Below are 18,447 nucleotides of genomic sequence, written 5' to 3'. Positions count from 1 at the left end.
AAGGCCTGGGAGAACCAACGGCCGGATAATCTCATTCAGATAGCGGATTCCATTCAGACTGCCATCCACCACATAGAGGGGGGTCCTGTGGTGGATAGAGATGCCGCCCCACACCATGACGCTGCCTCCACCGAACCGGTGACTTTGTCTAACGTTAACATTAGCGAAGCGCTCCCCAGGACGTCTGTAGACACGAACCCGACCGTCGTTGAACTGGAGACTAAACCTGGATTCATCAGTGAACATCACTCGACCCCACTGAACACGTTGCCACCGCAGATGAAGCGTGCACCAGTGACGTCTGGCCGTTCTGTGACGTGGTAGGAGTGGTGGTCGAACAGCCTGGCGACGGCAGCGTAGATTATTGGCTCTCAGACGATTGCGTATGGTTTGATCAGACACTCGAGTTCCAGTCGCAGTCCGCAGATTGTCACGTAATCGGTGTGCAGTGGTTGTGCGTTGACGTAGAGCCATATTGGTGATGTAGCGGTCCTCTCTATTTGTAGTGCTTCGGGGTCTTCCCGAACGTGGACGATTTCGAACAGAATTCGTTGCTTGGTACCGTTGCCACAGTAGGCCAACGACACTCTGACTGACACCAAGTCTCAGAGCAACATTTCTTTGCGTTTTCTATCCTGAAGCCAAGCAATAGCCCTTCCTCGATCTTCGATAGTCAGTTGAAGTCGTACCATTGTCGAATTTGGAGTGTGCACCGTACACGAACGCAAGCTCCAATTATACAGAAATTCAGCATTGGGAACATGGAATACACGTGCAAAGCGTGCAAATGAAGCGCTTTGTGAAAAAGCAAGTTATGGGCACTTAGCAGACCTTTCGCTTTCGCCCTAATTTACGTGCAAATGTAAGCATGTTTTCGCCATTAGAACTAGTCGACAGTGTCAATGACAGTGAATTTTAATTCATTTATGGGTTGCTTAGACCCACTTTCGTCAAAATGGAACAATACCATGCGTGACATTATGGTCCAGCTAATATAATTGACATTCAGAAAATAATGTCGAAAATATCGTCTGACCCTTAAATTCTTTTGAGTAGTATATTATATTTATGGAATTCATATGTGTACGCAATGTTTATCACGATGTGTGTACAGTAGTCGGTTGGACCCGAGCGTTAAACGATCCTTGCGATGTCCGACATCGGATAAGTACAAATAAGTCGGTCAGCAGTGCTATCAAATATTATGGTCTATACTACGCCTATCCTGTCTGTAGGAAAGAAAGAAATGTTTTATTTAACGACGCACTCGACACATTTTATTTACGGTTATATGGCGTCAGACATATGGTTAAGGACCACACAGATATTGAGAGAGGAAACCCGCTGTCGCCACTTCATGGGCAGCAAGGAATTTTTTTTATGCACCATCCCACAGACAGGGTAATACATACCACGGCCTGTGATATACTAGTCGTGGTGCACTGGCTGGAACGAGAAATAGCCCAATAGGCCCACCGACGGGGATCGATTCCAGACCGACAGCGCATCGAGTGGACGCTTTACCACTGGGAAAGTGCATTTTAAAATATCCCTTGCTAGTAATGGGAAAATATATCATGTTTCCTCTAAGACTGTCAGAATTACTAGTATCAAATGCTTGACACCCGTTAACCGATGATTAATAAATCAATTTGCTCTAGTGGTGTTGTTAAATAAAACAAACTTTACTTTTTATCATTAAGTTGATCCCCCAAAGAAAAGCATATGTGAATTGTTTTTGGGTTTTTTTTTTTTTTTGTGTGGGGGTTTTTTTTTTTTTTGGGGGGGGGGGGGGTTTTGTGTGTGGGGGGTATGTTTCAAGGGTCCATGGGAATAAATCAATGTGCTCTAATGGTGTCGTTAATAAAACAAACTAACTTATAACTAAAGAATATCGAAGAATATATAGATGACAAATTACGGAAATAAAAAAGTTTACATTTTTCTTACAAATTGTAATATCACCTTGGCCTCCTGAAGGCGTGTGATGCAATACACAATCCTCCTATAAAATTCTTAAATACAGTATTAGCGTAGCAAGCCGGGTGTGTTTAAATCAGTTAATGGTCAGCTGTCGGTCAAACCCCAGCTTATATATCATGGTCAGTGCGTCTAATACATATCAACTCTAATAACATAGAGCGATAAGTGTGTTGCTTGGAAATGTTACCCTGATCTGAACGACAAATTACTCTGTTACATAATTAAGATACCTAGACATGGGATATCCCTTAGTGACAATCAAAGAATAGCTCAACAGAACACAAGAAACCTCGTCTGATATACACGCATCTCGGGCCGGTCTAATATCGTGTAGAAGAAAAACAAAACTCGGCCTGTTTTAAAGTTAGTATTGAACTTCTACAACCGTGCATAAAACAGTGGAATACACGTGTTCGTAGACTAATATTCACCAACATTTACCACTGACGGATCTAAATTTGTGCTGACCGACAGAACATTGCCAAGTATCAGTTATTGTGACCAGTCATCTACGTTTCATTTTTCTTACAGATCAACAAAATCACAAACTACCTACTTCAGAATGTTGTGTATAGAACTATGACCCGTGACGAAAGCAGATTCAGTTCATGCGCAGAGAAACATTTCCGGTCAAGTATGCAATAGTCAACTTCTCGTGGTGGTGTCGTGCAGGGAGGTCTTTGAATGAACATGTTCTATGGGGACAAATTTAACAAAGGCATTCCACACGACCCAAGGACAGTGTAACTATCACCAACCACCCAAAGATAAAGGCCATGTTCGCTGGGCCGATGAGTGTGACCAGAAACTGGAGACGGAACACCCCATCTCCAGGAGGAAAAAGAAGAGGTCGACTCTTAAGAGGACTGTTAGAATTAAGCCCTTGTCCCCATATGAGTTAGCATTGCAAAGAGAATTAGAAGCACTTGCTAGATTGAATATCATTGTTTGTTGTTTGTACGTGTGTTTAAATGTCGGCATAACGCTCATCTATTTAATTTTATATGTAATTAGTTTCACTTAATTTTTATGGAATTTAGGTGAGTAACCGAAAGGAAAGGAATATGTTTTAACAATACCTAAGCACACTTTAAACTACAGCTATTTATTGACTATACTAGAAACTGAAAGTCTTAAGAATGGCCAAATTCGGCTTATTACACTCGGGGAAGGGGGGTGCGAAGAATGGACAATAGGTGAGGATGAGGTTTTGGGTGAGGATGGCGAAATTAGACACCTACTCGGGCATCCACACCGTTGTGGGTGGGAAATGAGCAACAGGTTGCTAATGTTTTATTCAATGATGAAGTTAATGTGGGTTTTAAGTATCGTCTAACAAAATGATTTTTAAAATACTCTCTTTTTTTATCAAATGGAAAACCATATGGATTGCGTGGCAAATGGTACTCATGCTCGGAGTACCAACAGGTCATCGATCTTAGTAAACATCAGTGGACATACTTGGACCACGCAGCCTGGGTTTTATATCGGGCTATGGAGAGGCAACCGCATTGTTTAGGAGTCGTGTTGTGGGTTGACAGGCAAATATAAAAGGTGGTGGGGAAAAAGAGAGGTGGCTTGAACAGATTTATAACATTTTAAAGTACAGGCTGACAGACTTTAGCGAAGTCTTTAAACATTTACCTACATGTTCTTTGTTTTGCTGAAACTCTATTAATACCTTGAGTCTAGACTTCAAAGTTTTACAAGCACAGAGCCCAGTCGTGTCCCCATCCACCAACACCCACCCCACCCCACCCTATACTTGTGAGGAACGTAAGAGATAAAACAAATATTTTGCAGCTAAACAAGATACTCTCTTTGACTGGGTATAATGCTCATATTCGCCTACAGGAATGGAATGCATCTTATTATGGTGTGGTTCTAGCCTATGCACCACGACTGGTATATCAAAGACTGTGATATGTGCTATCCTGTCTGTGAGATGGTGCATATAAAAGATCCCATGCTATTAATGGAAAAATGTAGCGGGTTTCCTCTCTAAGACTATATGTCAAAAATTACAAAATGTTTGACATACAATAGTTGATTATTAATAAATACATGTGCTCTAGTGGTGTTGTCGAACAAAACAAATTGTAACTGATTATTGTGGCGGCCCAGCTTGAGGCGCTATAGGAAATGTATTCGAGACTTTTGGTTGATCTATTGATCATATATAATGTCCTATCCTGTCTGTGAAGAAAATTAATGTAAGAGATCATGTACTTGATTGCAACTGCCCCCATAGTGCTGGAGCAAAACCTGAAATTCGTGCAAAAATTAGACAGATATTTGGGTAAAATGTGTTAGACCTGACACCTTTTTACCATGTATTTCCATATTAGTTGTAATCCGTGTAAAAATGCGTAGTGGTTTGTTTGCAACCCACTATAGGCGTGTAGATTGAGGCTCATTTTGGGGGTCAAGTTGCAACTACCGTACTACCAGCTAATTTTGGTATTTATTGATAGTATATGCCCTGACTACCTCACAGGTGAAAATTACCCAGAATTCCTGTGGGGAACATGCTCAAATGACGTCACTAAAATGGCGACCGTATTTAGTATATTTTTCAAGCAGCCCAGTAAAATGATGTAGACGTTCCAGATAAAAACATCAAATTCCGTTCACAAGTTGTCCAGTGCCACATTTTTCAACTTTTAATATGAACCATTTGCCCAAATTACATTTTGGTGGCTAAATTGGATTTTCAAGATGGCGCTATAATTAAAAAAAAAAAAAAACTATTAGTACCAATATCTCAGCACCTATGCCACCTAGGATCGCATTTCTTTGGTCTAAACTAACATTTTTAGCGGCAAGGAATGCAATAATGTAATTACAAATATTACTGGCTAGATTTGTATAAAAGGAACGAAATATAGAGAAATATTGTAGAGGAAAAGAAATGTCTATGTTACATTACCAGCTTCTTGCGCTATTATTGTTGTGTTTTAGATAGTCTTTAAGAAAAAACTGTACAAAGAAAAAAAGAAATGTTTTGTTTAACGGCGTACAAAACACTATGGCTTCGAAAATATGGTTAAGGACTACGGAGATAATTAGAGAGGAAACCCTCATCCGGGTCTCCATGGATTACCCTTTTTGATTGCAATCAATTAATTCACGAGAACGTACTTGAAAATAGATACGGTAACATATTATAGTCACGGCATAGATTAACACAATTAATAATTGCTATATACAGAGGTATATATTATTGAAGATGCTTTGCTGATATCATACGCCACTGCACAGGAATTGATTTTTCTTAATTAAAACTATAATTATCACAGTAACAAATATATTTCAGTACACTCCAGTGCAACACTTCTGTTACCGTATCACCTCAGACTTGAAACTACACTTAACGGTTCACTTCCATTTCGTTAAAATGCCATTTGGTCGAACAATAAAAAAAATAATAAAAATAAAATAACGAGTGATTCGCTAATCATCTAATGGTTACATCCATTTGAACCAGTCAACATTTCTTTAACAGAATAAAAAGAAAGATATAACAATAACATGTTATAAACTATTAGAAAACATCACATTTTAGTGAACATTTTAGTGAATAATGCTTGAGGAATAGTTTGAAAGTCTGAATGTCATTGTGTGATTAGTATCAATGTTATCCGAGTTTAATATTAATATGAGTTAATATAGTACCGGAATACACCTTGCATAACATCATTATTAATCAGTCACAAGATATTTTAAACAAATACAAAACAAATTAGAGACATCTCATTTAATATATTAGTTAATATAATTAAACATTTTACCTATTTTACTATTATTACTAACAGACCCAAACGAATAGAAACTTGTCGTGTACTTTTAAGCAAATCCATTTATTAGGCACCGAAACGCCCCAAGTACAGATTGTACCGACTTGTCCATTATTATGCAGCTAATACTATGATTTTATCTTTAAGAAAAATTGCAATAAAGACGTAGACGTAATGGGATGACACCCACTTACCTTACTGCAGGTCTTGGAGGCTACAGGTAGAAAGGCTGTCTTTATTAAAAGTAACACACCCCCCCCCCCCCCCCCCCCCCCCCCTCCACCGAGTGGGTACATTTTTGTAACTGTTCACTGGTGAGCCATAATTTATCTTGGTAGGCAACCTGATTTGAATGCTGCATTATCTTCCCCTTGCTTCTTTGACAATTTTCAGGTCACTGAATTTATCATACAAGATAACTGTAATGTGTTTCAGTAGCTGGAGATTTGGACCATCTGTATCTGCTTTGGTGTAAGAGTTGAGTGCCATAACAACACAGATCACAGGGTAGCAGTTCCATGCATCTTGGGGGGTTTTCCGGAAAAAAAGAAGCAAATTAGTGTTAACATTCTCCGAAAATGTTTGGTGAGCAGCAAGGCCAGGGATTTATTTTTTTCTCTCCCGTGGATGCTTTGATGACTTTATTGTGTGTGTGTGTGTGTGTGTGTGTGTGTGTGTGTGTCCTATACCAACACAAGGAGGTCGGTATCGCGTGCAATTATGGATTTCCCTCGAATGTTTGACCCCACATGATTACTCGACAAACACTGTAGGATCCGTGTATTCCGGGCTCGTGTGATAATGAGATAGCTCATCTGAAGGAGAACACGGGACACTGCTCTGTCAGTATTCCCATACCGAAATGGAAGTACTGTGGCTTCACCATTCATCTTATCATCATCCATATAATTATGTTTATGTCAACAAAAAAAAGAAGGAAAAAAAGACGTGGCTAGCATACTCAGGTTACTGGTAAAAACAAGGTTCTATGAAACTGGACTGACATTTTACGTGACCCAATCAACATAGCGGAACTATTTGTATTCCACACTACCCATATTGCCACCGTAGACTGCCACGAAGAGAAATAACCATTACGTTTGGTGCCACAGTTATTCTTCAAACAAATGTTCCTTCAATGCCACCATGTGACTACGAGGAATCAGACACCACACTTTTAATTCATGTGCAGAACGTTATTATGAACGACTGTACCAGCTATCTTGTGTGCACTGTAACACACACACACACACACACACACACACACACACACACACACACACATATATATATATATATATATATATATATATATATATATATATATATATATATATATATATATATGTCCCAATTGGCAAGTTCCAGCTCTTCGCCGTAAGTTTTATAATAAGACCAGTGACCTGGAACATGTTGACGTAGCAAGGAATGTGTTGTACTGCCAGAATGGAGTAACAATAAAAACCATTTCATCACCTTAGGATGCCTTACTACAGCACCCACTATTGCTCAACCTGTGATTCATCAGTGGACAGAATGAATAAATACCATCTACTCCAGAGGGGTGGAGGTGGTCTTTTGATAAAGCCAGTCCTGCGTTCCTATATGCACTACCAAACCTGTGACCCTCAAATACTGCAGTGTTGTTACAATAGTCTAAGTCCATATGGCACTAGATGTATACAATAAAATAAATCCGGTTTGTGTGTGTGTGTGTGTGTGTGTGTGTGTGTGTGTGTGTGTGTGTGTGTGTGTGTGTTTATTTTAGTGTGTGGTAATAGTATATGCTTGCATGTGTGGGAGTGTTTGAAAGAAAGTTATTTACATACACAGCTAAATAGCTTCAAAACGCAATTAACATATTTCTTGTTTGAATACAATCAGACACTAAATATCAGGTTCCAAAATATAATGCAATGTTTTTAAAATTAATTTGTATTAGTAATTAAAAGTAAAGTTTATTTAATTTAACGACGCCACTAGAGCACATTGATTTTTTTTTATCTTATCATCGGCTATTGGACGTCAAACATATGGTCATTCTGACACTGTTTTTTTAGAGGAAACCCGATGTCGCCACATAGGCTACTCTTTTACGATAGGCAGCAAGGGATCTTTTATTTGCGCTTCCCACAGGCAGGATAGCACAAACTATGGCCTTTGTTGAACCAATTATGGATCACTGGTCGGTGCAAGTGGTTTACACCTACCCATTGAGCCTTGCGGAGCACTCACTCAGGGTTTGGAGCCTGTAGACCGATGGCCTAACCACGAAGCCACCGAGGCCGGTGTATTAGTAATTAAGACATTATATTAGCTATAACCAAACAAGCTGCCGCTGCTTAAATTTAATACATCTAACTTCATCATCACTAAGGAACAGCATTATTGGCGCGGAGACAACCATATTGGAAGCGCATTTATTAATACCCCAAAATTAATAAATGTTGTTTTTAAACTGTATTATAACATTTCCAAAATTAGTAAAGGTTTAAAATGCCAGCAACTAAAGAGAATGAAGACTCTACCGGAACTAGATGCAAAAATATCAAAATTGAGGCGGCCATATTGATGACGTCATTTGTCCACGTTCCCCAACAGGTATTCTGGATACATTTGACCCAGGAACTAGTCAGGACCCATATCTTCAGAAAAACCCAAAATTAGCTGGTAGTACGATAGTTGCCACTTCGGTCACTTTTAGAGCACTTTTGGGGCATCTCCTGCATGCCTAATATAGCTGTTTGGCTGTAATGCTAATATGAAATTTGAAAACGAGACTTGCAAGTACTACGTTTACTTTGGGGAATAACACCATACATATCAGTCATATTCATATGACTATTTTTATTTTACAAAAATAACGAAACACGTAAATATTGTTCGAAGGAAATGTTTTATTTAACAACGCACTTAATATTGTTAGAGACAGACTGATATTTTATTTCAAAATTACAAAACATAATTTAAAAAGGATATTTTTTAAAGGTTAATACCATACACACGTATTTAAAAGGTAGACGTTAGACGTTTGCTGGTTTTTGCATCTAGGTGTATTTAATCGACAACTCGACTTTATAGTGGACGGAATCCGCAGAAAGACTCACATACAGCTGTGGTGCTGCGTCATCAAGCTGGTATGTCAAAACATTGTCACTGGACGCCACCTCCGGCCCATCCGTGCTTGTAGTTAGCTCAATGCCTATAGGACCCGACCTTGAACTCTTGGCTTTGATCGTCACTGATGTGGCAAACACGGGAGGGTTGAGACGATACATGGGGTTCTTATCCGGGGACACTCTCAGCCGACTTATCACGGTTCCGTCCTTCAGTGCCTCCATGTAGCCAGACTCTTGACAGTCACTCAGTGTAAGTCCCACGACGGCAAAGGAAGCCTTTATTTTACCCAGGTATGAATTGTAGCCAAGGTCGTGGGCCGATCGCAGGACGCCACAGGCTCCTTGTTCGAAGTTTGAGCGTTGCCTCCAGTATATCTGGTTTGCCTGGATGAAGCAGTGGTAGGCTTCTCTGATGGGCATCTTTCTGACTTCAACAAGTTGATAGAATGCGTGGTTGAAAAGGCCGCTGCTGTGATGTACATTTAAACGACTCCTGTAATTCGATATATGCTTTATAGATTTTCCATCAAGAGTAGGATCTTTAAAATACCGCAAGGCTTTGTTCGCTTGCTTGCGGAGTTCGAAGCCAACCTTCCAATCATTTGAAAGAGCAAAGGCTTCGACCAACTCGCCAGTGATGTCGGAGAAGGCTTCGTTGATGCCCCCAGATTGGCCAGAGTAAAACAAATCGGAAAACCTAGTGGTGATTCCATGCCCCAGCTCGTGGGCAACGACGTCCAGGCTCACAAGAGGATAAAAGTAATTTTTACCGTCCCCAAATGTCAGACTTTTCCCATCCCAAAAGGCATTTTCATATCCTTTTCCATAATGTACGTAGAGAATGGGCTTGAAACCCAGTGGGTCGATCTTGTACCATTGTTTTATTGCTTGTACAGTGGTGTAGCCAAAGAAAAAGGCATCCATGACTGGCGAGAACGCCCCATTAACTGCATCATTGTAACCCATACTGCACTTGAAGCTAGCAGCACTTGAATTTTTTCTGTTACGTGACTGTTTCAGGTCAATAACCTTGACTACGTCGGTTTCTAGGATGCACGTCGCCCCTTTGACCTTCGGGTTGAGGCATCTAGGTGCGACGCCATATTTATACTTGCCAGTCTTCAAGTTACCTCCCACTCCCTTTGCAGGGGAAGAGCATTCAGTGGGCATGGGTGTGGGTGTGGGGTTGTCTTCCTCGCAGTCTTCCTCAGTAACCGGAGACGTTTCTGTGGTAGGTACTGGTGTTGTTGTTGGTGGTGGAGTTGTGGTAGTGGTAGTAGTTGGATCTTCACAATCTGCACGAGCCTGCAAAGCTCTGATGAACTTACGGAGGTTAGTTGTCACATTGTTTACTCTATCAAACTTCATCAGTACTGTGAGTTCACACGCATCTATGATGTAAAACGGCCGGCTCACTCTGGTGTCGGTGATGTACAAGAAGTCGACTTCGTACACCCATGCAGCTTTGTCGTCGTCTTTTATGAACACCTTTCGTTTGGTGTGTTTCTCGGTGACGCGTGGCTCATCGAAAGACAGACCCGAGTCCAGCATGGCAATCTCAAGGGCGGTTTCGTTAGTCTGAATACACGTGGATAAACCTTTAAGGTCCGCCTGTATCCCCACGATAATCTCGCCGCTCACAATTCCCGTGTAACCAATTTTTGGATCCATGTCTGCCTCCACTCCAAACCCGATTACGTCATATCCTGCATACGTTTCCTTCAGACGTAATTTGTAGCGTCCTTGGGCTGTCCTCATCATATTGACGGTGGATAGTCTCTCCCCTCGAGATAACTGCAGTATAGCTCCCATGTTGTGTCTGGTTCTGCGGCTGAGGTGGGACTTAGCTAGAATGGTGGCAGCTCTTTGGGTAGCATCGTATCTATGCACCCCGTCTGCTACTTCGACAAGAGCTGATATACCTACAATTAGAAGCAAAAACATATTTTAAAAACACACACACACTCGCTCGTTTTTTAATGTGGTGCTGAATAGAATCGAAATGGTATATAAGCTAATAACCTATGAAAATACAATACTGTTCAAAAGGTCTACACATGATGTCAAAGAATCGCATGAGAAATACTTAGTCATGGCCATGGTCAAGGTCATGGGGTTTAACATGCACATTCAGAGCAAGCTGTTGTGGCGCACGCCTATCGTGGGCGCAGGTGTTGTCTTTCGCCGGCTCCTCTGTCGAGGATAGGAAAGGGTTTAGGGGTGGGAGAGCAGGTCGCACAAGCAACCCGACCAAGGTCGGTAGTGGGCGATGATTGGTTTTAGTGCTGTTGAATTTGCAAATGTCTCGTGTAGGATTAATTCCCCAAGGAAACGTTTGTGTAATTTGTGAAGGTAAACTTGACGCATAATTTGGAGCGGTTTATCGAAATTGAAAATAGAGCTAATGGGTTGAGAAATACAACTTGAAGTTAAATTTTATACCTTCCCCCAAATAATGTTATATAAGTTTGTGAAGAATCTTTGTGTTAATTGACATGTTAAGTGTTTCAGTATCGAAAGTTAAAACATTTGTTTTGCTTAACGACACCACTAAAACACTGATTAATTAATCATCGCCTAGTGGGTGACAAACATTGGTGATTTTGAAACGTAGTCTTTAGAGAAAACTCGCTACATGTTTTCCATTAACAGCGAGCGAGGAATCTCGAACTCCAGAAGCCCACCAGTCTACATCCATGCAACACTGTCTACGAGTCGTGTTATGGGACGACAGGCAAATATAAAAGGAGGAGTAAAATGAGGGGTGAATTTGTTTTAAGGACTCTACATCACGACAAAAATATGAAGCATACAACAGGTTAACACTCACCTATAAAAACTAACAACAGTTTCATTCGCCACGAATGCATTTCTGAATCCTTTGGTTTCCAAGGGTTAAATTTCGATCCTGAAATTAATAAAATATAATTATTATATGCTAATTCGTTTAATCATAATTTACTTCTGTAAAAATAATATACAACTTTTGACTTGGAAAATTAATTGCAATTAAAGTTCAACGCTGTTCTGTTAGAAGATAATAGTTAATGAACTAAAGGAGCGTTCTCACTGCGCGAGTTGTAACAACTTGTAGGATGCGAATCGACTTCTATTTTCTTAATTATGTAAATTTATTATGTAAAATTATGTTTATGCCTATAGGCAATTGCTTTGGCAAATGAATGAATTGAACTGAACTGAAATGAACTGTATTGCAAGATCAGCTGATCAGTTGTTACTTTAAAAACGCTCCTTAATTCAGTGTGTAAATAGTTACAAACCGTTGCAAAACGTCCAGACTTATTAATAAAACAAACAATTTTAAAGATACAAAATTCGTATATGTCGAGTGATTTTGTGAAACATCTCACAAGACATTTCGTGGTGACATAATAATTCGGAATTTGAGTACTGGTACAAACATACAATAATACAATAGTGTCAGCAGTTAGTGCAGAGAATAAATATAGTATATCTCAAATATAATCTTCAGAAGCGGATCAAAAGTGGGGTTATTGGACACCCACCCAACCCACCCCCCAAAAAGAATATATATATCCAAGTGGCTTTTTTTCTGGCTTTTTAATTTGTATTCACTGGGTTGCCCTTTCCACGAGTTGGTCAATGTGTCCTTTTTCCTTAACCTCCCCCCCCCCCCCCCCCAAACAAAATTCCTAAATCGGCTTCTGATATAATCTTTGTTTATTCTATTAAATAATTGTCTAAATTACAAATTGTTTGCTTTAATCATCGGTTCACAAACGAACTAAACTGTATCACATTTACTAAAATGGACACCACTATATTGCAATAATTTAATGAAATGAGTAGATGTTTGCCTTCTGAAAAGCCGTTTTAAAAAATTACCTAAATATTTCTTAATTTTGCGAAATGACAGTTTAACAACAAAACTGTGTTATATATAATACACATATTTACATATATGCATTTTGAAGTTTTATATCAGACCGGGGATAGATAATCACGTAAGTAACATGTCATCAGCAAAGCTAGTTATATATATACACATATACAAACATAGATATTCATATAATACACGTAACCAAAGGGGTTAAATATCACACTCTTAAAAGACGAAGTATACATGTTGGCTTTGGTGTTCTCTCTAAATACACATATATAAATTGATTAATAAGTATTTACAAAAAGACAATAAAAATGTACCCGGTATTCGTCCTTTGAATGCACAACTCCGTCCACTGATCTGGTGTTCCGTTTCACTCAAAAGAGGGTTTCAAATTTTACTGTGGCTACTTGCTTCAACATAGGTGCTATATATACTCAATATCCACAACAACAAGGATTAAAACAATTAAAGTGGTATTAATTGCGTGTTTACAGCAATAAAACATAAACAGTTACTAATGATAATACCCGGATAAGAACTTTCTGCAATCAGATAAAAATAATCCCACTTTGATAATGAAAAGGGGGTAATTGTGAGCATTGTATTTTTATAAATTACATTTTAATCAACAATATAATGGACACGAAAATAGCAATGAGGTACATAACATGGTCACTAGTATTAGAATGATCATGTATTTCGGATTAGTTTTGACGTCACAAGTTACGTTCTTTTCACTATTATGCACTGCGATCGAAGACGGTTGTGAATGGGATATTTCATATACGTGTACAGATAACATGTAAAGTACCATTATTAAACAGTAATCGGCATTTTGCCCAACTAACATGTAAGGATTCGCTGTTTTGAAAACGAATACTATTTTGGCCTTATACAGTTTCAACAGAAAGATACAATTTGTATCATTAAATTAATCAGAGGATGTGCCAGCACAGACATGGTTGAACCTTTGATGGATGCAAACATGTGTTAAATGGTTCATTTATTAAATGCCTGGAATATATGCCGTACGTGAAAGTATCGGCGATCTTCAACAATTTTTTAAAACGGCAGAGGGAAAAAAAATCGTTCTTGTTTAATCTCCACAGGTAAAAAAAACCATAACAGGTAATAAAGGCACAAACAAGAATATATGGCACATTCAATTTTATTTTTAAATGTCCTATATACCAAGAAAAATATACTTTAAACCTTATCATTGGAAGAAAATGTCATATTTCAAGTTATTGCAATTATATAATGTTAAAATATTAATCAATTATGTAATTTTTTGAAAATATTTATTTTAAGCAGTCAGATTAAGAAACGAACACACAGAAGAGATGCTACGAAGACATCCTTGCAACTTGCACGGATGCCTTCGAATTGCAAATATTACTGTAAAGTAAACATGTTTAAAATAACCGAGTATATATAATTATTATTATTTTTATATCATTCACATGTATGGTAAGTTGGTAACAATTTTTTTTTATCATATTCATGTTTCCAAGAATGTTTTTAATCTGTACATATTCAATTTTATTTATTCAATAACACCTGGTTAATTGATCAAACAATTCACTCAGTGTATACTGAATGTGTAACCTTCCGTAAATAAATGGGGTACTGTAACGTAAACAAACAAAAAAAGGAAACAAAAAGAAGAAGACATTTTTTAGAGCATTTTCCTTTCACGGGTAAAGTAAAATATGTTTCTTGTCATGTTTGTTTACTTTTTTTCCTCTATTTTGTATCTGTACTGTGTGTCCCAGTGAGCTGTAAAGCTTAATGTCAATAAAGAACGCTGCCTAATTATAAGTAGTAATCGTTTCATCCTTTCTTTGATCTATCTCCTGACTATTCTTGTTAATTATTATTTCTCGTTTGGATTATTTCTCGCCACCAGGCAAATTAATTGATTGGATCTTTGTAGACTGGATGGGTAATTATTCCATTCTAGCTTAGATAATTTTGATTGCTAATTCAGATGGGGTTTTCGCTCTGTTTTCAATTGTTTAAATGTTTACGCGTCGCTTTTATTCTTTGTTGTTGATGGGGTGTTTGTTTTTTGTTTTGTTTTGTTGTTTTTGATTTCTGTTCAAAATGTTATTTTATTTTATTTTATTTATGTTATTTATACTTGGGGGTCGGTCTCTCTCTCTCTCTCTCTCTCTCTCTCTCTCTCTCTCTCTCTCTCTCTCTCTCTCTCTCTCTCTCTCTCTCTCTCTCCATTGGGGTAGCTAGGTGTTAAATATTTTTAAATGATGTATTTTTATTTTGATGTTGTTTTAATGAATACAGTTTCCATGGTTTGAGCATAAAGTTAGTTTTCGTCGTTAAAATGTATATAAATATATATTGGTATATTTTGTTGTTAAATTGCCATTTCATAAGTTCTTATTTTAATTTTATAATTGTTTGTGTTGTTGGTCATTTCCTTTTGTTTGACACACCCAAAATCAGATGTATTTTTCGTGCTGGGATGTTGTTAAATATTCTGTTCAATTCAATTCTCTTCATCCACGGGGGGGGGGGGGGGGGGGGAGCTATGGGTATGCGATTTTGAACGCTTTATTAAAGAAACATTCTGACGTGTGTTTGATTATATTTATGAATATATGGTTGATGCTAAACATGAAGCTGAACAGTTTTTAATTATTATTTTTGGGCCCATTGACGGGGATCGATCCCATACCGACCGCGCATCAAGCATCAAGAAAGAAAAAAGAAAAGAATATGATCATAGGCTATATATTACTATTTCGGGCCTGGTATTAAAAAATAACAATTCTTCCCCGGAAACTGACCCAGTTGTTACATTTCACTGTCAAAAACGAAATATATTGTATGCATCCGTTAAACATAGAATGTTCGGGGAATATCTATATTTGTGGAGAAGGGGTTGCACACACCCAGCCTGGATCGGCGCCTGAAAACACATACATGTACAGGTATAACAGGGAATTGTCCAGCTTTGTATTCAAACTATATGGGGACATGTATTTATAGATAATTATCCATAAATACATGTCCCCATCATAATTATCATAGTTTACACGTTTCTTTCCAACTTTGTATGCAAATTGTTTTCACATGGGATGATAAAAAAGAATACCATTCATAAGTTGTTGTTAAATACCATTTATCTTACGAGATTTTTAAAACGAATCTAACGAGCGAAAACAAATTGGATATAGAGTATATTACACGACTGGCCGTTAGATAACATCTATCTTACAACGAGCGAAATAGAATACTATATTCGTGTCCGTTATCGCTTTCACTCGTTAGAAACAATTCGTTGTAAGATAAATGGTATCTAACAGCCACTCATTCATTCGTTCGTTCATCCATTCATTCATTTCAACTTATTTTCATGCTTATATCCAATTAAGGTTCAAGCACGCTATCCCGGGCACAAACCTCAACTATCTGGGCTGTCTGTCCAGGACAGTGGGATAGTGGTTTGTTGTTAGTGGTTAGTGAGAGAGGCGTCAGTGCTGTGACCTATCCATTTAGTGGTTAAAACCGGTCCCGGGCTGCGAACTCAATACCTAACAACCTTATGAGTAGTATAAGGGCCTGTACAGTGCCATGACCTATTTTCCATGACCTTGACCTTGGTGCACTTAGTAGGTGTCTGGCCTTGGCGTGAGTCATAGTGGTGTGGTCTACTAGGGTGAACGCTCGCCCGTGTCCCTGACCGACTTAGGTTGGTACTGATGTCCTTGGACTGGCCCTGACCGATTTGTTTAGCATTGATCGAATTAGAAGGCAGTGTCTGGTATACCTGGGCAGGTGTGCGACCTTGGTGTAAGTCATAGCCTTGACGTACTTGGTGTGTGACTCATCACTTAGCCTTGACCTATCTAGAGGGCAGTGACTGGCATACCTGGTGCAGGTAAGCAGCCGTGACTCATATTTTAGCCTTGGCATACTTGGGCCGTTACTGACGTCCTTGGGGGATGGCCTTGGCCAGGTTCTGACGTCCTTGGACTGTCCCCCGACTACTGTCCTTGGCCTACTTACGACTGGCCTTGACCTCTGTAGGCTCGTATTTGGATATAAAAAGGGGTGTTTTGTTAGTAGCGTCATTCGCTTGCCGAAAGTTCTGTGAACGAGATCTATTTTTGCTTTGGAGTTTGAAGATATTCTGGTACGAAGAAAATGACATCGGGGTATTCGAGCAGTGTTAGTAGCAGCAGCAGTAGCGACGAGGACGACGTCTTGGTCTGCAAATGTTCAGAAAGACATACAATCAAATGTAAAAGAGTGACTACCAAACAAGATGAGAAGAAGAAGAGTATTCATTATACGGATCAAACGGATGCTACACGTGAAATTGGGGTTGGAACTGAAGATGGCGAACTCGTGGATGAACCCACAGATCAGACGAATGCTGCCTGTGAAACAGATGCTGCCTGTGAAGAAGATTGCTATTCAAGACGTTACGTGTTCTGTCATCGTCCCGAAATGAGATATTTCTATGCCCGGATGCTGACGTATGCTCGGTGGCCCATACAATTACGTCAAAAACCAAAAGAACTTGCCAAGACCGGTTTCTACTATACGGGAGACCACGATGCCATCACCTGTTACTGTTGCGGACTTCGCGTCTACCGATGGAAGAAGACAGACGACCCAGTGATGGAACATTACAGACTCTCTCCAAGATGTCCTTATGTGAACAACATTTTCAGACATTAAATGTTTTAGACACTTGTGTGCTATGTTTTCATGTTGTATGTTGTGAATAAAACCGTGAATAACAGGTTTTGCTTCCTTATTTATGTCCTGCGTCCATGAGTGTGTCTCTGGACGTGTCCCTATGGTAGTGACACTGGTAAAGGGTAATATTTTGGTAACGATGTTTTTGGGGAGCTCGCACAATGAGATTTGTGCTTGGGAGGAGGGGCACTGGTCATACGTATCACACACATTCAAACATTCCTGTACCATACCGTTATGCGTCATAAGGTATATAAGTAAAATAGTTTTGGAAAACTCGTCATTTGAGGTAGAACCTTCAGAGGAGCAACATGTCAGACCAGTACAAGTTATATGTACCCGACGTGGATAAGTGGACCCGTTTCTATAAACTGCAGGCACAAGGTAAACTTCAACCTCACTTCGAAATTCAACGTGGTGGGGAAAGTCAGATCATGTACAGTGTGGATCGATGTCTAGAACTCTACGATCCCACGTGGAAAAAAGAAAACGAGGAACAGAACAAGCCCCCGACACCCAAAGTCGTCATGGTCTCCCCAACACAACAGGTGGTAGAGCAAGCCAAAGCCGATCTGAAACGGAAACAACAACAACAACAACAAAGTGGTACGGGGTGGAAAGCCCTGAAACTGCAGAAGCATTTCTAAATAAACTATAAAAGGAACTATGTGGGTCAGATATCGTCATTTCATTTAGAGTCGTCATGCAAAGCACATGTTTAGAATGTGGTTTCACATTCTCGAGGAGAGACGCCATGTTAAGACATTTTCAACAAAAACATGCTAAAGGTCTACCACCACCACCACTACCACCACCACCACAGCAGCAACCACCACCACCACAGCAGCAACCACCACCACCACCACCACCATCACCACGGCAGCAACAACCACCACCACCACCACCACCAACACAGCAGCAACCACCACCACCACCACCACCACCACCA

This window comes from Gigantopelta aegis, chromosome 6, assembly GCF_016097555.1.
Source record: "Gigantopelta aegis isolate Gae_Host chromosome 6, Gae_host_genome, whole genome shotgun sequence".
Lineage (NCBI taxonomy): Eukaryota > Metazoa > Mollusca > Gastropoda > Neomphalida > Peltospiridae > Gigantopelta > Gigantopelta aegis.
This window is presented reverse-complemented; position numbering follows the sequence as displayed.